General features: G+C 46.5%; 1 protein-coding gene across 7 annotated transcripts in view; it reads right to left on the bottom strand.

The window, feature by feature from the left end:
* LOC148861312 (protein FAR1-RELATED SEQUENCE 5-like) overlaps positions 1-23272 on the bottom strand; it is a 102160-nt gene that overhangs the window by 41580 nt on the left and 37308 nt on the right. For 5 of the 7 annotated variants that reach the window (XR_016113102.1, XR_016113101.1, XR_016113097.1 and 2 more), the window contains one exon: positions 21488-21570. The exons of the other annotated variants lie outside the window; for them this stretch is intronic. The gene's annotated coding sequence lies outside the window, so the exon portion shown is untranslated. The remainder of the gene's footprint in view (positions 1-21487; positions 21571-23272) is intronic. 7 annotated transcript variants of the gene reach the window in all.

The raw sequence follows: 23272 nt of genomic DNA, 5'->3' as shown, positions 1-23272 counted from the left end.
AGACATATTCGATTGTTGATAAACCTTTTCAAAGTATTCGAACATGTCATGAGCAGATTTGAGTCCCCTCATCTGAATACTGACATTCATAGTAACAGAACCAAAAATCCATGAAACAACCTATGCATTCTTAGTTTTCCACTATTTCAGCCCTTTGATATCATCGGCATCGGGAATGGATGTGGAACCATCAATATAACCCCACATACCCTTACCTTCAACAAAATACTGAAAGTGAAACTTCCAAAGAGAATAGTTGCACCCATCAAACTTAACAAAAATAATCTCATTCTTTTCCAAGCCCATGTCGACTAAGAACACAAAGCAAAAAAGTAGTCAAAGCAAGGAATATAAGTAGAAAACTAATTCAAGATAGTCGAAACCAAGAGAAGAAATCTCTTACAATCGAAAGAAAGTGTCCAAGATACAGCAATAGTTGAAAACTGAGAACACAATCCAAAAAAGGAAAGACTAGTTGCTGCCGCCCAAAAGAGATGTAAAGATTTCTCTCAATACTTCTTTGATCTCGATGAAAACTTTCAAGGGATGAAGAAGAGGACCAGGCGACACTTCCATTTAATTTTCACTACAAACGGATGTCTTCTGAGAGAGATCCAATGAAATCTCTCTTGCTGGATGCGCAAAACACAGAAAATTGGTTCCTAGAATGATCAGAACAGTCCAGAACCAATCAACAATGACAATGACTCTCAAACAGATTAGAAGAACAAGTAATGGATCAGAGAACAGCTTTCTCTAATACCATGTTAGTTTGTGAAAAAGTGAAGAGACAAGAAGAAGAACAATAGTCTAGATCTGTTAGGGTTGATCAATCTGATCGAACCAACCCAAAAAGCGAGTATTTATATTAAAGAAATATGAATGGACAAATTTGTCCTTACAAAAGAATTAAAGAAGCTGTACACTAATGTACACGCCTACTAAAATACAAGAAAGGAAGATAAAATTACATAACTACCCTTCATCTTCTCTACAAATAGTCTGTCCAAATTGGTAGGAGGTTCCACCTACAACCAAAAAGAGAAAAAAAAACCATTCCCAAATACAAAAAGCAAAGGGATAGGAGATTAAGAGGTAGAAAGCAGTTTCACCACTCAATTACACAGAAAGCACCAGTTAAGGGATAAGTCCCAATTTGGTCTTTTCCTTTGCAACATGTTAGAGTTAGCCGAATAAGGGTAGATTAGTCAACTCACCTTGGTTAAGTTATGAGCTTATGTGGCAGTCTTATTAGAGGTTCTCTGTCCCATACTTAAGTAGGGGCAGTTTAGTCCTTGTACATTTAATTAGAGCCTAATCACTATTAAGAGGTCGACTGATAGGATTTAGCCATCAGGTTCGACAGTTCTTTCATCTTCTTCTTCTTCTTCTCCTTCTCTTTCTTCCTCTCCTTACTGGTTCGGACTACTGTAGCAACAGTAGAAACTATTAGACAGTTTTGTATGCCCTTAGCTTCAATCAAAATGATGTACTTTATGAGTTTATTGTAAATGAATAAAAGTGCATATTTGATTCATGTTCCCTTGGTATGTTTCTGTGTAATACCCTTAAACTTGGCACTTAATGAGACTCGTGCTAGTTTAGAATGTTCACAGCCAGTGGGTCGGTCTGGGGAGACCTATCCTGACAAGGCTGACACTGTGGTGCCACCAAGTCGGTTGGGGTGGCCTATCTCGACTGCCAGGGTGAGACCCTAGGCACATACAGTGTAGGATTAATTGAATCTTTGAACTGGACCAGATTTCCAGTATTGCCCTGGACCTTGGAGATTGATGGGCAAAACTGGAAAGTTACACCCGACCCCTAGACTCGATTATGTGACTGCACTAGGTGTTGGATTGGACCGTCTTTGATGTACCAATCAGTGAAATCCTTAGCGGGGGTCAAAACCTGGGTATGTTGGGACAGTCTGAGAATTCATCTAAGTGGGTGATCTTAGTGACAGGATCAACCCCTTTGTCGGACAAAGGTAATGATCGGGGATGCACTCTCACTGATGGAAACCAAGACAGCCGGTAGCCGATTTCAATCGTTGAGATTTGTTTTGCAAAATATATTTTATATGAGATATAAAAGTATATATATTATGGTTTCGAAATGATTTGCAAAAGGTTTTAATTCCCGGGATCCATATAAGTAGAGAGTGCAACACTGTTCCTTGCAGCCGAGGGAGAGGTCCTCTCTTGTCGGGCAGTGTATGATCATTATAGGCTAAGAGGTTAAGTGTAAGACCATTGAGGATAATACCTGATGGGCTAATCTTGTATCTGCCCACAGTCCCTGGGTGTTACAAGGTGGCTTGGCCCAGGGACCACTTAAGGCAAGTATTGGGCCCATAGAGACCATGAGATGGTTTCAGGGGGTGCACTGTTCTTAACAGTGTATTCGACCAAGCCTTGTAACAAAGGCTGGGCCGAACCCATGTGGCTGATGTGTAGATCAATGTTAGGGTCCCACGCCATACAAGGAAGCCCAACTGGGCAGCAGTTAGGAAGGTTAAGTGAGCACATAATCTTAATGGGCCTAAAGCCCATTTCGAACTGGGCTATTTAATTAGTTAATAATGGGGCGAATTCTGAGATGGATTAGTAGATAGGATAGGGTCAAGACCCTATCCACTCAAAGAGTCCAGATCTGAATGTGATTCAGATCTAGAAACCTCCTAATGAGATTAGGAGAAAGCTAATCTAATTTGCAGATAAGATAAGGGTTTATCCCTATCACCTAAAGAGAGATCTTATCCAAATATGATTTGGATAAGCAGCTCCTAATTGGATTAGGAGTTGATCTTTTAGGTTAACAAAAGCAAGAGGGGGCAGCAGCCTTTAGGAGATATCACATTCAGATCCTCTTAAGTGCTGAAATCAAGAAGAAAGAATTAAGCATCTTAGCAGAATTCTTTTCTTGTCGCCTACCTGTTCTTGCCGCCCTGTTTGCCTGTTCGATCTCCAGTTGTGGGAGAAGTCAAGATTCGATCTTGGCATCAGTTCTTTGAGAAAGAATTGATAGGAAGCTGTGCTCACATGCCATCCAGTTGATTCTTGCGAAGGGTCAAGTTCTTTTGGAACAACACTGTTGATTCTTCTCCATATCAGGTATAATCCCTCCCTACTCCTTTTGGTTCAGATCTGGTTCAGTTTATGGTTCAAGAATGATCCTTGAAAATATGATTTTCTAAATAGGGAATTCGATTCCCAGTTGAAGGGAGAGAAAAATTTTTGAAATTCGCCCCCTTATTCTGCAATCTTTGGGCATCCATGTAATGGATATCCTATCCCTTCAGAAACATGGTATCAGAGCGTGACAACTTCAGTTTGTGACAACTTCGGTTTGTGCTTCAGTTCTCTCCTTTTCTTCTCTGGGCTGTCAATGGAGAAAAGTGGTTCGTCCCAGGCCCGAAACATCACAGCTCTTCTTTTTTCTGGTGCACAATTCAAACATGTCATGGGCAAATTTGAGTCCCCTCATCTGAATACTGACATTCATAGTAACAGAACCAAGAATCCATGAAACAACCTATGCATTCTTAGTTTTCCACTATTTCAGCCCTTTGATATCATCGGCATCGGGAATGGATGTGGAACCATCAATATAACCCCACATACCCTTCCCTTCAACAAAATACTGAAAGTGAAACTTCCAAAGAGAATAGTTGCACCCATCAAACTTAACAGAAATAATCTCATTCTTTTCCAAGCCCATGTCGAGTAAGAACACAAAGCAAAAAAGCAATCAAAGCAAGGAATATAAGTAGAAAACTAATTCAAGATAGTCAAAACCGAGAGAAGAAATCTCTTACAATCGAAAGAAAGTGTCCAAGATACAACAATAGTTGAAAACTGAGAACACAATCCAAAAAAGGAAAGACTAGTTGCTGCCGCCCAGAAAAGATGTATAGATCTCTCTCAATACTTCTTTGATCTCGATGAAAACTTTCAAGGGATGAAGAAAAGAACCAGGCGACACTTCCATTTAATTTTCACTACAAACGGATGTCTTCTGAGAGAGATCCAATGAAATCTCTCTTGCTGGATGCGCAAAACACAGAAAATTGGTTCCTAGAATGATCAGAACAGTCCAGAACCAATCAACAATGACAATGACTCTCAAATAGATTAGAAGAACAAGTAATGGATCAGAGAACAGCTTTCTCTGATACCATGTTAGTTTGTGAAAAAGTGAAGAGACAAGAGGAAGAACAATAGTCTAGATCTGTTAGGGTTGATCAATCTGATCGAACCAACCCAAAAAGAGAGTATTTATATTAAAGAAATATGAATGGACAAATTTGTCCTTACAAAAGAATTAAAGAAGCTGTACACTAATGTACACGCCTACTAAAATACAAGAAAGGAAGATAAAATTACATAACTACTCTTCATCTTCTCTACAAATAGTCTGTCCAAATTGGTAGGAGGTTCCACCTACAACCAAAAAGAGAAAAAAAAAACCATTCCCAAATACAAAAAGCAAAGGGATAGGAGATTAAGAGGTAGAAAGCAGTTTCACCACTCAATTACACAGAAAGCACCAGTTAAGGGATAAGTCCCAATTTGGTCTTTTTCTTTGCAACATGTTAGAGTTAGCCGAATAAGGGTAGATTAGTCAACTCACCTTGGTTAAGTTATGAGCTTATGTGGCAGTCTTATTATAGGTTCTTTGTCCCATACTTAAGTAGGGGCAGTTTAGTCCTTGTACATTTAATTAGAGCCTAATCACTATTAAGAGGTCGACTGATAGGATTTAGCCATCAGGTTCGACAGTTCTTTCATCTTCTTCTTCTTCTTCTCCTTCTCTTTCTTCCTCTCCTTACTGGTTCGGACTATTGTAGCAACAGTAGAAATATGGTATCAGAGCGTGACAACTTCAGTTCGTGACAACTTCAGTTCGTGCTTCAGTTCTCTCCTTTTCTTCTCTGGGCTGTCAATGGAGAAAAGTGGTTCGTCCCAGGCCCGAAACATCATTGCTCTTCTTTTTTTCTGGTGCACAGAACCTCCTTTCCTAAGAAAACAACTTCAGCAGTGAATGGTTGGCTGAAGCTCTCAAACGAAGGTTGGTTATCTCTCTTCTGTGTGCTGTTGGTATTTCTGGGTTGAAAATCTTCAAGAACTTGAGAGGACTGATTAGAACCTAGAGAACTAGGATGGTTGTTGCCTTGGTTCTTGGAAAAATTCCAAGAACAGGATGTGTTTGCAGTGGCCAAATGGTGTAAGGGCTGCTACTGTAGGTGGCCGAATGGTGCAAGGTGTAATGCAATGGTACTAGTTGAGTTTTTGTTGGTCTTGTGGTGCCCTCTTAAAAGCGTTAAAGCAGGTCTGTATTGTGTGTGACAGCTATGGCTGTGTGGTGGTGATTGTGATGCACAAACTCTGTTGAGTAGTTGTAAGAGAGCTTGCATGTGGTTTGTAAGTGCTGAATTAATGTCGGTGTAGTCTGTGTTTTTTTGTGAAATTAGTAGTGGTTGGATAAGAACAAAGGCGTGTGTATCTATCATTGTGTTTAGGGACTGTTGTAGGTTCTGGAACATCAAACTCTTGACAGCAGCACTTAGTTGGTGATTGGGAATTCAGATTAGAGGCAGCATTGAAAGAGTATCATGGCAGCAATGGGAGATGGCTGTAGTGATCAGAAACCTAGTGTGGTGGTTTCCTCTGACTATCTAGGTGTATAGATGACCTCAATTAAACTGAATGGTGAGAACTATGTTTCATGGGCCAAGTCGGTGGAAGTTTTTCTCAAGGCAAAGAGAAAAGTGAAGCATGTGAAAGAAGATAAACCACCGGCTGACTCTCCAGGGTTTGATGATTGGGAACAAGAGGATGCTCAAATCATGACATGGCTATGGAACCCAAAATAAGTGCCAACTTCATGTTCTTAGATACAGCTAAGGACATATGGGAACATGCCAAGAAGCTGTATTCTGGGCAAGATAATACTACAAGGGTATATCAGCTCTATCAGGAGTATTTTGGTCTGCAACATGAAATTAAACCCTAGAAGAGTACTATGCTGGTATGAAGAACCTCAGAAATGAACTCAATGTCTATCATCCTCTCACTCCAGATGTTAAGGTTCATCAACAACAGAGGGAACAACTAGATGTCACAAGGTTCTTAGTGGGGTTGAAATCAGAGTATGAACTAGTTAGGGCCCAAATATTGGGGGGCTCTACCCTTCCTACACTTGAGGAAGTGTTTGCTCGGCTTCGTAGGATTTCTTTGGGACAGACAGAGAATCCCACATAGTCTGATAGATCAGCTTTTGTGACAGCCAGAGGAGGTAGACGTGATACGGAAGGGGGAGGACATGCCTCTCGAGGAGGTCGTGGTGGTTCCATATTTGGCCGTGGTGGTGGTCGTGACTCAGGGGGAAGCCGTGGCAAAGAAAAAGGCAACTCTACAAGGAAGTGTACCCACTGTGGCAGGGAAGGACATTCCGTAAATTTCTGTTATGATCTTCATGGCCGCCCTCCCTCTAAATGGGTCAATCATGCTAATGCTGGTGGGGTTGATGTCAGTGATAATCAACAGGCAAACCTAACTCCTTCCACATCTACATCTGTTTCCGGAAGGGAGATGGTGAGTGTACCGCGTGATGAGTATGAGCGGTTCCTTCAATCCACTTCACAGCACACTACTGCTACTCTTGCCCACTCAGGTATAGCTTGACTCTAGAGCCTCTGATCACATGACCGGGACTCCAGGTGTGTTCTCTTCTCTCTCTGAAACTTCCACATCTCAAACTGTTACACTTGCCAATGGTTCCTCATCTCCCATCTGTGGTGTTGGCAATGTTGACATGGCTTCTCTTTCTTTATCATCTGTTCTATATGTCCCTAAGTTTCCATTCAATCTTATGTCTATTAGTAAATTAACCAAGACTCTTAACTGTTCTGTTACTTTTTTCCCTTCCTCTTGTGTTTTTTAGGATCTCAGAACGGGGAAGAAGATTGGTGGGGGGCATGAAGCTGGTGGATTGTATTATCGTGACGGTGGTGGATCGTCAGTTGCATTTCAGACTTCACTCACTCCTCTACAGTGGCATTATCGACTGGGACATCCTTCTCTCAGGGCACTCAAGATGCTAGTTCCGTCTTTGAGTCATTTGTCAGTGTTACAGTGTGAGTCGTGTCAGTTTGGGAAACATCGTCGCGTTTCCTTCAGTCCTAGAGTTGAAAGTCGTATGTTGAGTCCTTTTGCTTTGGTTCATTCAGATGTTTGGGGCCCAATCAAAATAGTCTTATAATGGTTACAAGTATTTTGTCACTTTTATTGATGATTGTTCAAGAATGACATGGATTTATCTAATGAAAGAAATGAGTGAATTATTTTTCATTTTTCAAAAATTCCATGCTGAAATACGTACACAATTTGGTGTTCCAATCAAAGTTCTTCGTTCAGATAATGGTCGTGAATATTTTCTAACTTCCTTTCAACAGTATTTAGAACAGCATGGCATCATTCATCAAACTTCATGTGCATCCACTCCTCAACAAAATGGGGTGGCTGAACGGAAGAATTGCCATCTCCTTGAAACAGCTCGGTCTATTCTTCATCATATGAGTGTTCCTAAACGGTTTTGGAGTGATGCTGTACTTACTACGTGTTTCCTCATTAATCGGATGCCCTCCTTTATTCTTCATGGTTGGTCTCCCTTCTCTATCTTGTTCCCCACCTTGTCTCCCTTTCCATTAACACCTCGTATCTTTGGTTGTGTGCTTTATTCACAATCTGAGTCCTGGAATAGACAAGTTGGATGCACGCTCCATTAAGTGTGTCTTTCTTGGCTACTCTCGGACTCAAAAATGGTACAACTGTTACAATCCCATTACTCGGAAGTGCTATGTCTGTAATGATGTCACCTTTTTTGAGTTTGTTCCCTTCTTCTCAGGAACTGAAGCATCTTCGTCTCCACCTCTACTTCCTATTCCTCTTCCGGTCAGTGATCCCGTTCTGGGTGTTCCTGTTGGAGTTGACTCGTCACCTCATCCAGTGCAGATCCCTACCCACCAATTCGGCAAGTGTATACACGTCGAACGACACCAGCCCCTCCTCCAGCTTCTACCTTGTCCGCGGATCCTGTCGTTGCTCTTGTTGCTGAACCCTCAGGACTTGACCTACCCATTGCCTTACGGAAAGGTAAACGTAGTTCTACTCTCCATCCCATTTCCAATTTTGTTTTAGTATCTCGCCTTTCCGCCTCACATCGCTAGTTTGTTTCACTATTGTCATCTATTTCCATACCTAACAATGTCCAAGAGGCTCTTAGTTCACCTGGGTGGAGGCAGGCAATGGAGGAGGAACTCTCTGCTCTTCAGCATACTCACACATGGGAGCTCACTACTCTTCCTCCTGGTAAGCATGTTGTGGGTTGTAAATGGGTGTATACTATTAAATACTTGCCAGATGGTAGTGTGGAGCGTCTGAAAACCAAACTTGTTGCTAAAGGGTATTCACAGTTGTATGGAGTGGACTATATGGAAACCTTCTCTCCAGTGGCTAAGATTATTAGCTCTATCCGCGTGTTAATTTCCCTGACAGTTATGTATGATTGGCCCTTATTTCAACTTGACATAAAAAAATGCCTTCCTTCAAGGTGACCTTATAGAGGAGGTATATATGGAGCAACCACCTAGGTTTGTTGCTCAGGGGGAGGCTGGTAAGGTGTGCAGACTGAAAAAGGCAATTTATGGGTTGAAACAATCGCCTCGTGCTTGGTTCGGGAAGTTTAGTGAAGTGGTGAAGAATTTTGGATTGAAACAATGCCAGGTTGATCACTCAGTGTTCAGCTATGACTCAGAAGCTGGAAAGATTTTATTAGTGGTCTATGTGGATGATATTGTCATAACTGGCAGTGACAAATTGGGGATCGACAAACTCAAGGTCTTTCTGCAAAATCATTTTCAAACAAAAGACCTTGGGACATTGAAGTATTTCTTGGGTATAGAAGTTGCTAGATCAAGACAAGGTGTAAACCTGTGACAAAGAAAATATGTTCTCGATCTATTGGACGAAACAGGACTGTTAGGTGCAAAACCGGCTGAGACTCCTATGGAACCAAATGTTAAGTTGAGCAGTTGATGAAGGAAGATTTCACCCGACCTCGTAATTACGCAACATGTGGCAAAGGCAACAGCACGGCACAAACAGTGCGCCCAAGGCAAGAGCACCAAAGGGAGGAACCAATGGTCCGAACTCCCTACCAGCAGTCCGAACTCCCTACTAGGAGCCCGAACTCTCCCTTGGGCCCCGAGCCACTCAAAAGACAATAACCCGAACTGGCCTACCCTATGGCAGTTCGGGACACTCCTCTCCGAACTGGCCTGCCTTATGGCAGTTCGGGACACACTTCCGAAATCAAGACTTCACCTCGCTCACCACTCCAGCACTTCGCCATCACGACGCCAAACTGAACAACCGTACCATGCCTGACACCAAGGAAGTTCGTATCCAGGGGCGGCGCACCTGATTGACTTGGGATTTGACGCTTGACAGCCGCACTCCAAACGGCCACCTGCCACCGCCATCTCCAGTTACAGAGATGGCTCCGACAAGGAGCAGTGGCGGTTTTGTCCCAACAGAAGGAATGACACCCAAACTGGCAGGAACACAGAGGTAATCATACCCGACCTGACAGAAGCCTCGGAGTGAGTGCGTGAAGTGGTTATAAAAGGCCCCCTAACCCCAACATCAAGGTATGTGAACTTTGCGCCATCCGATCTTTACCTTGCCTTTGAGAGAATACTAACTTGAGCTTCAGAGCTATCTCACCGGGTTCCCCCCGGAGTTCCCTCATCTTCTCCATTTCAGGCTCCCCGTTGCTCCCGTCAGAGGCAAAATCGTTGACAGCTAGGACCGGCCGGATTGCGCACCATCAATTGGCGCCGTCTGTGGGAACGCTTCTAAAAGCCTCCCTCTAAATCTCTCTTACTTCTCTTACCTACTCTTCTTCCAAAAAACTCCAACACCCATGGCTTCCTCCAACAATGCCGGACGTGGCACAGAAACGACCACCACCGGGGAGCAACTCCAAGTTCCCGTGGTGTGCATCGGGCAGTTCACCATCCCTCTTTCAGTGGATGGGATCCCCAGCTTGAATGCGCCACAAGCAGCGGCACCCTTGAACCTTCCTACCTTGAACACCCCTCTTCCACTCCCTATCAAAACAACCTTCGCTGAACCAACTGCTGTCCCACTAGCGACCCGCCAGAACCAGCTGGACGACTTAATGCAATGCATGCGGGCAATGCAAGCCCAAATGCAACAATTCCAGCAGCATCAACTCCAACAGCACCAGGTACTACACCACCTCTCCCAACACCATTATCAGCAGCAGTTCACTTAGCTACCCCTAAACCAGTCACTACTTCCCCCCCGGCACCCTGTTCCGAAGCCAGTTAAGGCCTCCCCTCAAGGTGGACGCTCTCACCGAGGAAAAGCTTCTCGACTCTAGAACCCCCCTAATAGCCAGGCCTCATCCCCAGGCCGAAAGCAAAGAAAAATTACCCCCGCCTCGCAACTTGCAGGTGGGTCGGGAACCTCGCCCACAAAGTCAGCACCTCGGCGCTCTAAGCCTGAGTTCCCACTCACGGAGAACCGGTTCAGCGCCCTAGCAGCAGACCAACATTTTGGGCCCATCGAGCTCGGCAACACGGAGGCCAGCAGCGCCAGCAGCGCCAGCGCCAGCGCCAGCACTAGGCCCGCTCAACGAAGGCGCCGACGAAGTCGCCGAACTGCTACCTGTGTCCTACCCGAGCTCAGAGGCAAGGAAGAGACAAGCTCGGACGAGGTAAAAACTGTCCCAATTCTCTCAGTTCCTTCCCCCCTCGCCTCAAAACTCCTAGCAGTTCCCATGCCCAGAGACTTCAAACTTCCATCTTTGGACAAGTATGATGGGTCCTTTGACCCCAACGACCACGTCGACGCTTTCCGGTCACAAATGCACCTCGCTAGGGCCAGTTAGTCGTGCATGTGCGTGGCCTTCACCACCACCTTCAGGGGGGTGGCCCGCACCTGGTACCAGAACCTAGCCCTCGGGTCGATAAGAAGCTAGACCCAGTTCGTGCAGGTCTTCACCGCACACTTCGTTACCAGCAAGCGGTGCCTCATGACCGAGGAAAGCATCTTTGGAGTAGTCCAGAGGGAAGGAGAGTCCATCTGGGGCTACATCAAGCGGTTCAATGAAGCATGCTTGCAGATACCGCGTTTAGACCCCGTCGTACAGCTCACGGCGGCCAAGAGAGGGGTAACGCACAAAGAGTTCAAATGGCACATGGTAGCCAGCCAGCCCGCAACCGTGGCCGATTTCCTCAAGCTCGCGGACAAGTTCATGAGAATAGAGGAAGAAATCAACCAAAGAACCGAAGGCGGGGTCGAGAAAAGAAAAAGAGAAGGTGAGCCCTCCAATCCAGGCGACAGAAGAAACCAGTCCCGAGAGGCGAAGCCGAGCCAGCCGTCCCAAGCTCCCTTAGTAGTTCGGACGGATTACACGCCGTTAAACACAAGGTGGACCGAGATCTTGATGACGATCAAGGGCGCCCCCTACGTGAAGTGGCCACCTCACCTAAAGAGTAATCCAAACGAGAGAAATAAAAATCTATATTGTAGTTTTCATAGAGATCACAGTCACAGTACCGAACAGTGTAATAATCTCCGGGACGAGATAGAGGGACTCATCCGTCGCGGATACTTACGAAATTTTGTACAACATAATGATAATAATAATAAGACAGGTCGGCAAGGGGAGCACGGAAAGGATGCCCCCGAATCCAGCAACAGACCGGCCGAAGCCTTGTAGCTACCTCCTCCAGAAGAGAGGCCAGTTCGGGGAACCATCCATGTTATAGTGGGTGGTTCAGTGGTAGCAGATTGCACTTCGGCAGCAGCACGGATGTCAGTTCGCGAGGCAACCCGAGAAGAACAGAACCCTCCAAAGAGGCCAATGACGGAAGAACCGATCTTTTTCACGGAAGACGACGCGCGAGGTTTCCACTATCCCCACGATGACGCGCTCGTCATAAAACTAAGGATCAGTGGCTTCGAAGTCCGGCGCGTACTTGTGGACTCAGGCAGTTCGGCGGACATCCTCTTCAAATCGGCGTTTAACCAACTACAGTTGCAGAGAAGCGAGTTGAAGCCCGCAAACACTCCTCTGGTGGGCTTCAGCGAAGAGGAAGTCAGGCCCCTGGGAAAGATAACAGTACCTGTGGAAGTCGGAACATGGCCTTGCGCGGTCAGACTCGACCACGATTTCCTGGTGGTCGCGACCCCCTCCCCATACAATGCCATAATAAGGCGGCCAATTACGCATATTCTGCAGGCAGTGGTCTCCACCTACTATCTGGCAATGAAGTTCCCCACGGACTTCGGTGTGGGGGTAGCGCGGGGCGACCAGCTTGAGTCCCGCAAATGTTATGTTGCCGCCCTGAAGGAAAAAACCAAGGCAGCCGACGACCTCGAACTGGAGAGGCCTACGGAGCAGGGCGAGGAACGAGCTTCGCCCACTGAGGAAACGGTCGCGATCCCGACCTCGGTTACAGATCCGGCTCGAACGCTACAGATCGGTGCTTCTGTCAAGGAGCCTTTACGAACTAAACTGGTGAGTTTCTTACTTCAAAATTTAGATATTTTTGCATGGTCCGCGACGGATATGCCTGGTATTGACCCTGGCCTTATAACTCACAAACTTAACACTGACCCTGTAGTCAGACCCATTAGACAGAAGAAACGCAACTTAGCCCCGGAGCGCTGGAGGGCGGTCGACGAAGAGGTCGAAAAGCTCATCGCAGGGACTTCATAAGGGAAGTTCATTACCCGAGCTGGGTAGCCAACCCAGTGCTGGTGAAAAAAGCAAACGGCAAGTGGCGCATGTGCGTCGACTACACCGACCTGAACCGAGCTTGCCCAAAAGACTGCTTCCCCCTGCCCCGAATTGACCGCCTAGTGGACGCGACCTCGGGACATGAGCTGCTAAGCTTCTTGGACACCTACTCAGGCTACAACCAAATCAAGATGGACCAGTCCGATGAGGAACAAACCAGCTTCATAACCGAGTTCGGCCTGTACTGTTACAAGGTCATGCCCTTCGAACTAAAGAATGCTGGAGCAACCTTCCAAAGACTTGTAAATAAGCTTTTTCGGCCCTTAATAGGCACGAAAATAGAATGTTATGTAGACGACATGGTCGTCAAAACGCAGTTCTCACAGGAATTAATAAAAGACTTAGATTATGTCTTCCAAATTCTGCGTCAATATAGCATGAGACTGAACCCAAACAAGTGTGTCTTCGGTGTCACCTCGGGCAAGTTCCTAGGGTACATTGTCAACCGGTGCAGTATCCAAACAAGTGTGTCTTCGGTGTCACCTCGGGCAAGTTCCTAGGGTACATTGTCAACCAGCGCAGTCTTGAGGCCAACCCAGACAAGATAAAGGCCATCCTAGATATGAGACCACCCCGAAAAGTAAAAGAGGTTCAGAGGCTAAACGGCCGCATAGCCGCTCTGAGCCGCTTCATGTCCAAATCGGCAGACCGATGTCTGCTTTTCTTTAAAGCGATCAAAGGCAAAGGGTTCAAATGGACCCGAGACTGACAGCTCGCGCTCGACGAGCTAAAGAGCTACCTCGCCACTGTGCTAACCTTAGCCAGGCCCGAGAAGGGCGAGGTCTTAGAATTGTATCTCTCGGCAAGCGACGAGGTGGTCAATTCGGTACTAATAAAGGAAGTAGATCGGGTCCAACGGCCCGTCTATTATGTTGGTAAAATTCTGTAGGGAGTAGAGATGAGATACCCGCAGATAGAAACGCTAGCGTATGCACTGGTGATCGCAGCTCGGAAACTCCGCCCATATTTCCAGGCTCACACCGTCGTCGTCTTAACTGACAAACCTCTAAGACAAGTCTTACTCAAGCCCGAGGTTTCCGGTCGGCTGACGAAGTGAGCCATCGAGCTTAGCGAGTACGACCTCCAGTACAAGCCACGGACTGCCATTAAGGCCCAAGCCTTAGCAGATTTTATCGTCGAGTGCACATTTATCCTCGAAGCCCCTGGTCCGGTTGATCCCAAGATCCCCAGTTCGGGTGAACCCGGAGCTCCCAAGCCAATAGAGTCTGAACCCCGTGAAGTAGCAGCCAATGTGGCATCACTCCTGGTTAGGCCGAGCACGAACTGGGATGAGGAGCCTTGGATCCTTCACGTAGATGGCTCCTCAAACTAGCAGGGCAACGGAGCTGGAATAGTCTTATGCGACCCGGGTGGCACAAAATTGGAATACGCACTACGCTTTGAGTTCGCAGCATCCAACAACGAGGCAGAGTACAAGGCATTGATAGCCAGGCTGAACCTAGTGCAAAAGGTTACGGGCGAGTATGAAGCACGCGAGCTCTCCATGATCGCATACTTAGCGAAAGTAAAAGAGGCTCTGCTCAACTTCCAGTCACACTTCATCAGGCAAATCCCGAGGTCAAAGAACACTGAGGCCGACGCCCTGTCCCGATTAGCCAGCACGAGTCACAACACCATGAGAACCGTATACATAGAGGACTTACCTCGGCCTAGCATTCTCGGTGGGGCAGAGGAGGTCGCTCCCGTCCTTGAAGCAGAGCCGAGCTGGATCGACCCACTCGCGAGCTTCTTGCTAGATGGAACCCTCCCTACGGACCACAATGCAGCCAAGAGGGTGCAGCGCCAGGCAGCCAAATACGTCATGATAGACGAACGGTTGTACCGACGGTCCTACACGCTCCCCTACTTGCGTTGCTTGCGACCTGCCGAAGCCGAGCTAGTACTCCGCAACACTCATGAAGGACTGTGCGGCGGACACCTGGGGAGCAAAGCGCTCGCCCAAAAGGTACTTCGACAAGGATACTACTGGCCAACGATGAAAGCAGAAGCCATCGAGCTCGTCAGAAAATGCGACAAGTGTCAGAAGCACGCCAATATCCACCATCAGCCTGCTTCCGACCTCAAATACCTCACCAGCCCATGGCCCTTTGTGCAATGGGGCATTAACCTCCTAGGGCCATTCCCCCCAGCAACAGGTGGGAGAAAGTTCCTAGTGGTGGCAGTAGATTACTTCACAAAATGGATAGAAGCTGAACCTCTGGCAACGGTTATAGCCCGAAACATACAGAACTTCTTTTGGAAGAACATTGTATGTCGCTTCGGGCTACCTCGGGTACTGATCTCCGACAACGGCAAACAGTTCGAGGATATCAAGTTCCAAGAATGGTGCCAAAATATGGGAATTCGTCAGAACTTCACATCGGTCGCACACCCGCAGGCAAACGGCCAGACAGAAGTAATGAACAGGGCCATCCTCTGCGGACTGAAAGCACGACTAGACCGAGCTAAAGGTTTGTGGGCGGATGAGCTACCAAGTGTTCTATGGGCTCACCGAACTACAGAAAAAACCGCCACGGGAGAGACCCCCTTTAACCTCACCTACGGCACTGAAGCGGTAATCCCAACGAAAATCGAAATACCTACACTGCGACTAGAAGCATATGACGATCAGACAAACGGAGACGAGTTACGTACCAACCTCGACCTACTGGACGAGGTAAGAGACCTCGCGCACATCCGAACAACGGCCTACCAGCAGCAAGTAGCTCGGTACTACAACGCCAGAGTAAAGAAGCGAAGCTTTCGAGTCGGCGACCTGGTTCTCTGTAAGATTATGGTGCCCAAACCCGGCGTGGGCAAACTTGGACCAAATTGGGAAGGGCCCTACATAGTAAAGAGAGTGCTCGAAGGGGCATACGAGCTCAAAACCTTAGAAGGCAAACAAGTACCCCGAGCGTGGAACATCGTTAACTTAAGGCGATACTACCTATAGACCGCCAAGCGATGTGGACGAAATCGCTACAAGAGCCTAAGGGCCAGGATGCCGAGCTAACGGAGGAACCTCGGCATAGCAAGCAAAGAAAAGTCAGCCAAAAGACTAAGGCGAAGCAGAGACTAAGTATTAAACACCGAAACAGGTCGCGCGAGTGCAATAACCCGGGCAAGAAACAAATCGGGCATATTATCAGTTCGGAAAAAATGTCAGTTCGGGAGAGAACAACCAATACTTGACCAAAAGAAAAGTCCATTCCATTGCAAGATAAGGAAGAGTACATTTGAAAAAAAAAATTCACAAGCCCGGAGCTACTTCGTCCTCATCAGAAGGCACTTCAACGACACCCGAAGGTCCTGCCTCGCCCTCGGAATCCAACTCGCTATCAGCAACGTTGGCCATCTCCTGAGTTATACGCGAAGTGGATATGGCACTAATATCGAGCTTGGGGTACGTGTTCCGGATCATCCACCAGCTCAGTTTGAATCCCCTTATGTAAGAATCCACCATCAGGTCGTCAAAGCGCGACGAGGCGATGTAGTCATCAACAGTCTTCTTCTTGGCATCTTCAATGCCTTGGGAAAAGATCTGCGTTTTCTCCCTTATGTCCTGAAGGTTTTCGACTTGATGCTACAGATCCAACCTCAGGTCCGCCATATGCTTCACAACCACCCCTATGGCCTCGGCATCCCTCCGAGACCTCGCCTGCCTGGCCATAGCAGCACGAGCAACCTCACCAGCAGCATGAGCAGCAACCTCAGCAGCTCGAGTAGTCGCCTCGGCAGCACAAAGGGCCTCTTCGGCAGCTCGCGCCTGCCTCGAGCTCCTCTCCACCTGGGCCGCTAAGGCGTGAATAGAAGAGTTCACCTACCAAAAGGAACAAGTGATTAAGAAAACGACAGCAAGAAGGATAAAAACGAAGAGGACCGACAAGAAATTTGACTCACCACCATAGCATGAGTTGCGACACGACAGGTGATCTGGTTCAAGGGAAGATCAGTCCACGCCGCGATCTCCTCGGGGAAAGTGGCCTCCCTACTCTTCTGAAGAGTGTAGTTCGGCGACAGCACACTCCTGAACTCCCCTTGAGCTCGCCCGAGGGCCCAGCTCGCATATGAGTGGACCTAGAGTAAGCGAGAGCACTAGAGTAGGCGGGAGCAGCCGTGTGAGTTGTCTCGGCATAAGGGGCCCCTGCCGCTTCTTGCATTGAGGGAGCCACCTCGGGCTCCCTAGCGGATCCTCTGACGTGTAGTCTAGAACTTGAGGCTCTACATCCTGGGGCAGCTCGGTGCGAGTTCGCTTGGCGACCCGCTTCCTCCTTTTCATGCCTTGGAACAGGTGCCCACCGCGAGTACTCTTTGAGTCCATCACACCTACAAAAAAGAGTTCGGCATCAGAAAAAAACGAAAGAACAAAGCAAAACAAGAAACCTCTGAGCAAGGAACCTACCCGAACTCAGGCCAGCCGCAATGAGCTTGGCCTCTATTAGGTACTGATGACATTTTAGCCCTAGCCGTGCCCATTGCCAGAGGCCCTTCACTGTCTCTTTATCAAGAGTGACACCAGAGTCAGGGGACAGCTGCCCCCCACCCGGTCTCAAAAGGCCACCCTTGTGCACTTCGCACCCCGGAGTAGTCCCACTTCCACGCCGGGACCTTGTTGGGAAGTTCGTGCAAAAGCTTAAAACCCGGGCGAGGAGACAGGTAATACGCCTGCCTACTCCCGGGAAAAGGACCCGCTTGTTTCTTGAGCATTAAAATGGAGGAGAATATCTCCAAGTCTAAAGGGAAGCCCTATTCGCAAAAAAGGGAGATTGTCCCCACCAAGTTACAAATAGAGTTTGGATGAAGCTGGCCAACGGTAACGACGAAGTGGTTTATGACCTCGACAAGGGGGAGGAAAGGCAATCGCAGCCCCGCAGCGAGCTGCTCCCGAAATATCACGATCTCATTAGGACCGTGTTCCCAAGGAAAGCTACCCTAAGGAATGAAATAGGCGTACCCCCCAGGCAAATTGTAAGAGATAATAAGAGATTGGAGCCCCTCGGGCGTCATGGTCGAAGGACCAAACCCATCTAGCATCCGACCTCGACGAGAGGTAGACGCCAAATTGCCCGAAACGGCTCGGCCTACCGGTTCAAACTCGTCCTCAAGTTCCACCTCAGGTTCACTAAGGCCATTGAGGGATGCGACTCGGTTCGTAGAACCTACATCAGACCCACTTGAAGAACCGTCTGAGCTATCCAAGCTAGACATCGAGGAGAAAAGGTGGATTCCAGGAAAGTACTCACCCGAAAAAAGGTTTGAAGACTCCGAAAACTGGAACAAGCAAAAAACCTTGAAGGCGAACTAAAAAGCCTAGACGCGAGCTGAAAGGCCTGGACGCGAGCTGAAACTTGGAGGCGAGCTCAAGAAGAAAAACGCAGAAGTGACAAATCGACTAGGGTCCCCTACTATTTATACCCATAGTAACCGAGAACCAACAGTGAAGATCAGGGCCAAATCCGACGGCCCGCATTCGCGCTGACCACACGTCCCCTGAGACCGAGACGTGATTGGCGCACGTCTTTCTGAAATTAACAAAGCGTCGGCGCATGTCTTTCTGAAACTGACGATGCGCCACGCACGTATTTCTGTAACTGACAGAACTACCAGCGCATGTCTTCTCGCCTTTCAAACGGCAGCAGCGCATCGAAAAGACCCGCTGTCACGGCGCGCCTTTTTTTTGAAATTCGAAATAAGCGCACGCCACCATGTCTGTCAGCATTTGTAAGCAGGTAGGCGCTCTCCCGCCTTTTGGACGCTCGAGAAAACCAAAGAACCCTAACAACGCACCTCGCGCTATCAAGATCCGAAGTATGGGACAAATCCACCTACCACCTCGCAAAACTCCCCGCGCCAGGGCAGGACCCTTGGCACGAGGAGTGGGGGGAAATTGATGAAGGAAGATTCGGCCCGACCTCGTAATTACGCAACACGTGGCAAAGGCAACGGCTCGACACAAACAGCATGCCTAAGGCAAGAGCACCAAAGGGAGGAACCAGTGGTCCGAACTCCCTACCAGCAGTCCGAACTCCCTATCCGCAGTCCGAACTCCCTACTAGGAGCCTGAACTCTCCCTTGGGCCCCGAGCCACTCAAAAGACAGTAACCCGAACTGGTCTGCCCTATGGCAGTTCAGGACACTCCTCTCCGAACTAGCCTGCCTTATGGCAGTTCGGGACACACCTCCGAACTCAAGACTTCACCTCGCTCACCACTCCAGCACTTCGCCATCACGACGCCAAACTGAACAACTGTACCATGCCTAACACCAAGGAAGTTCGTATCTAGGGGCGGCGCACCTGACTGACTTGGGATCTGACGCTTGATAGCCGCAGTCCAAACGGCCACCTGCCACTGCCACTTGCCACCGCCATCTCCAGTTACAGAGACGGCTCCGACAAGGAGCAGTGGCGGTTCTATCCCAACAGAAGGGATGACACCCGAACTGGCAGGAACACAGAGGTAATCATACCCGACCTGACAGAAGCCTCGGAGTGAGTGGACGAAGTGGTTATAAAAGGCCCCCTACCCCCAACAACAAGGTATGTAAACTTTGCGCCATCTGGTCTTTACCTTGCCTTTGAGAGAATACTAACTTAAGCTTCGGAGCTATCTCACCGGGTTTCCCCCAGAGTTCCCTCATCTTCTCTGTTTCAGGCTCCCCGTTGCTCCCGTCAGAGGCAAAATCGTTGACAGCTAGGACTGGCCGGATTGCGCACCATCAGCAGTGATACAGGGGAAATATTTGATGATCCTGGAAGGTATAGACGACTAGTGGGAAAGCTGAACTATTTGACTATCACGAGACCAGACATCTCCTTTGCAGTCAGTGTGGTGAGCCAATTTATGCAGAACCCTCGTATATCTCACTGGGATGCAGTTCTTAGAATTGTAAGATATTAGAAGGGAGCTCTGAGCCGTGGGCTATTGTATAAACCAGAAGGAAAACTTGAAGTAGTTGGGTACACGGATGCAGATTGGGCGGGCTCTGTGTCTGATAGAAGATCTACTACAGGTTACTGCACATTTCTTGGAGGAAATCTTGTGACGTGGAAGAGTAAAAAGCAGACGGTTGTGGCTAGAAGCAGTGCTGAAGGCGAGTACAGAGCCATGGCACACACTACATGTGAATTAGTGTGGTTGAGGAATCTCCTACAAGAAATCGGGTTCCACATGGATAAACCTATGAAGTTGTACTGTGACAATCAAGCTATGCTCCATATCTCATCCAACTCTGTTTTTCATGAGAGAACAAAGCACATAGAGATTGATTGCCACTTTGTGAAGGAGAAGGTTCTTACTGGAGAGATAAGCACAAAACATGTAAGCCCAGGTGATCAGTGGGCAGATTTGTTTACAAAAGCCTTAAGCTCAGGGAGAGTGAACTATATATGTAACAAGCTAAGATTATATAACATATATTCTCCAGCTTGATGGGGAGTGCTAGAGTTAGCCGAATAAGGGTAGATTAGTCAACTCACCTTGGTTAAGTTATGAGCTTATGTGGCAGTCTTATTAGAGGTTCTCTGTCCCATACTTAAGTAGGGGCAGATTAGTCCTTGTACATTTAATTAGAGCCTAATCACTATTAAGAGGTCGACTGATAAGGTTTAGCCATCAGGTTCGACAGTTCTTTCATCTTCTTCTTCTTCTCTTCTTCTTCTCTCCTTCTCTTTCTTCTTCTCCTTACTGGTTCGGACTACTGTAGCAACAGTAGTAACACAACAAATCACAAGTATTTATGCACCCACGGAACACTTCCCAACAAAATGCATTGACCTTTGGAGGAATAGGAATTCACCAGATTTCTTTCATAGGGAAAGTATGGGGAGAGGAAGTAGAAATGAGGGAGCTAAATAGAGATTTACAAGAAAACTGCCCAGCAGGGGAAAGGGACCACCATTGAGCATCCCTCCCATCATTAACAAGGGTTACTAACTCTAGAACACTCAACAAGTTAGACACCAAAGGGATTTCAAACTCTCTTAGGTTTTTAATGAACCCTAAATTCCAATTCAACTCAGAAGAAGGACGAGGTTCAATAAAGTCCGCCACAAGTTTACATTTGAAATTGGAAAGGACAAAGAGGGAGGGAAAGACATCTTTCAAAGGGGAATCACCCACCCATACATCTTCCTCGAATCTTATTTTACTACCAAAAGCCAAGTCATACCTAACATGGTTGAGGAAAAAAGGAAGGATGCCTTGAATTGCTTTCCAAGGTGTAGCCAGAGTAACTCTTTGCAAACATTCTGCATCCCAACCATTTCTTGATATCCCATGAATACTAGCCACCACTCTATGCCATAATCTCTCACTTTCCACAGGGAAATGCCAAAGCAATTTGCTTAGTAGTGCCTTATTTTTCATGCTCACATTGCCAATCCCCAACCCTCTCTTTTTTCTCAATCACCTTTTCCCACCTCACCAAATGATCTTTCTTCCCCTCTCCCAATTCCCAAAGGAAGTCCCTCAGAAGCTTCTCTATTCTTTACTTAAATATCGTGATTATATTAAAAGAAACCTATCTTTGTCATTTAGAATATTGCCAAAGTATATAATTGCTCAATGAAAAAAGTATAAAATCATACCTTGCCTTGTTCAAACAGGTTAAATCCTTTAGAAGACATTTGGCTTTTTAATGATCCCATGTGATGCCCTGGAGCTCAGCATTCTGTCAAACGAAATGCATTTGTAATAAGCTATAAGATCCCAACTAGCTGACCTATCTAGCCAATAGAGGATTTCAACAAATGATTTTAAAATAAAAATAAGAAAAAGTAAAAGAAAAAGATTGATATGAGAGGAGTTGAAATAGGTAACAATTAAGGGTCCTTAATAGCTGAAAATTAGGGGAGTAAGATTAATAGATCACAATGTGAATATTTGACCATCCAGTAGAAAAGTTTTGATTTAAAATCTGTAAAAGAAAGAATAGAAAGAAGAGAAGAAAAGGTTTCTGCTAGAAAGAAAGAAATGAGAGAGAGAAGAGAATGGAGGAGAAGCCAAAAATCTAATCTGGCCGCCTCTTTCATTAGATAATATACTCATAAATAAAGAGTGTACAAGTATGCCCTTAGTAAGTCAGCTACTTGTAAGAAGCTGAGAAGTCACACTTAACTTAAACATAAACTAATGGGCCTAAGGCCCAACAACTACCTAACTAAGTTATGTAAATAAAAACAAATAAAATCGGCCCGCAACTCAACACTCCCCCTCAAGTTGGGAATAAATGTCACACATTCCCAACTCGCATAGATCATGCTCCAACTTATTTCTTGCAAGACCTTTTGTAAGAATATCAGCAAGCTACAAGTCAGATGCAACATATGGCAAGCAAACTTCTCCGAAGGTCACCCTTTCCCTTATAAAATGTCTGTCCACTTTGATGTGCTTCGTCCTATCATGCTGCATTGGGCTGTAGGCAATGCTAATTACTGCTTGATTGTCACAATATAGCATCATAAGTTCTTCTGCCTCAATCCCAATCTCCCCTAACAAGGAACGGATCCAGAGGAGCTCTGGAACACCATGTGCCATGGCTCTGTATTCAGCTTCTACACTTGACCTTACCACAACTACCTGTTTCTTACTCTTCCATGAAACTAGATTACCTCCAACAAGAGTGCAAACTCTTGATGTAGATTTCCTGTCATCTAGACATCCTACCCAATCAGCATCTGTGTAAGCCTCTAACTTCAACTGTCCATGGTCAGCAAACAATATGCCTCTTCCTGGGTGTCCCTTCAAATAGGCAAGTATCCTGTCAATAGCCTTCCAATGCTGAACTCGTGGTGCATGCATGTATTGACTCACCACACTCACTACATAAGAGATGTCTGATTGTGTCATACATAGGTATAGCAACCACCCCATTAATCTCTAATACCTCCCAACATCCTTCACTAGTTCACCTTCTGAAGCATTTATCTGTGGTTCTGATCAATAGGTGTATCAGCTACCTTTGCCCTTAGTTTCCCCGTCTCTTGTAGTAGATCCAGAACATACTTTCTTTGTGAGATGAAGATCCCATGCTTGGACCTTGCCACCTCAATGCCCAAAAAGTACTTAAACTCCCCAAGATACTTAATTTCAAACTCTTTGTGCAGATTCTTCTTCAAGGTATCAATCTCACTTAGATCATTTCCTGTAACTACAATGTCATCCACATACACTCAAAACTGACACCAATGACCCCCTCCTCTTCACAAATAGTGTGTTATCAGATTGAGTTTGAGTATAACCAAATACAACCAATGCACTTCTAAACCTGTCAAGCCAAGCTCTGGGTGATTGCTTAGAACCATATAGAGACTTCTTCAACCTGCATACATTTCCTTTTTTCACATATTGTAGAAACCAACTGAAAGAGAGAT

The sequence above is a fragment of the Nelumbo lutea genome, chromosome 4 (genome assembly GCF_056320005.1).
Source record: "Nelumbo lutea isolate HS-2025 chromosome 4, American lotus-T2T, whole genome shotgun sequence".
NCBI classification, from domain to species: domain Eukaryota; kingdom Viridiplantae; phylum Streptophyta; class Magnoliopsida; order Proteales; family Nelumbonaceae; genus Nelumbo; species Nelumbo lutea.
This window is presented reverse-complemented; position numbering and strand designations above follow the sequence as displayed.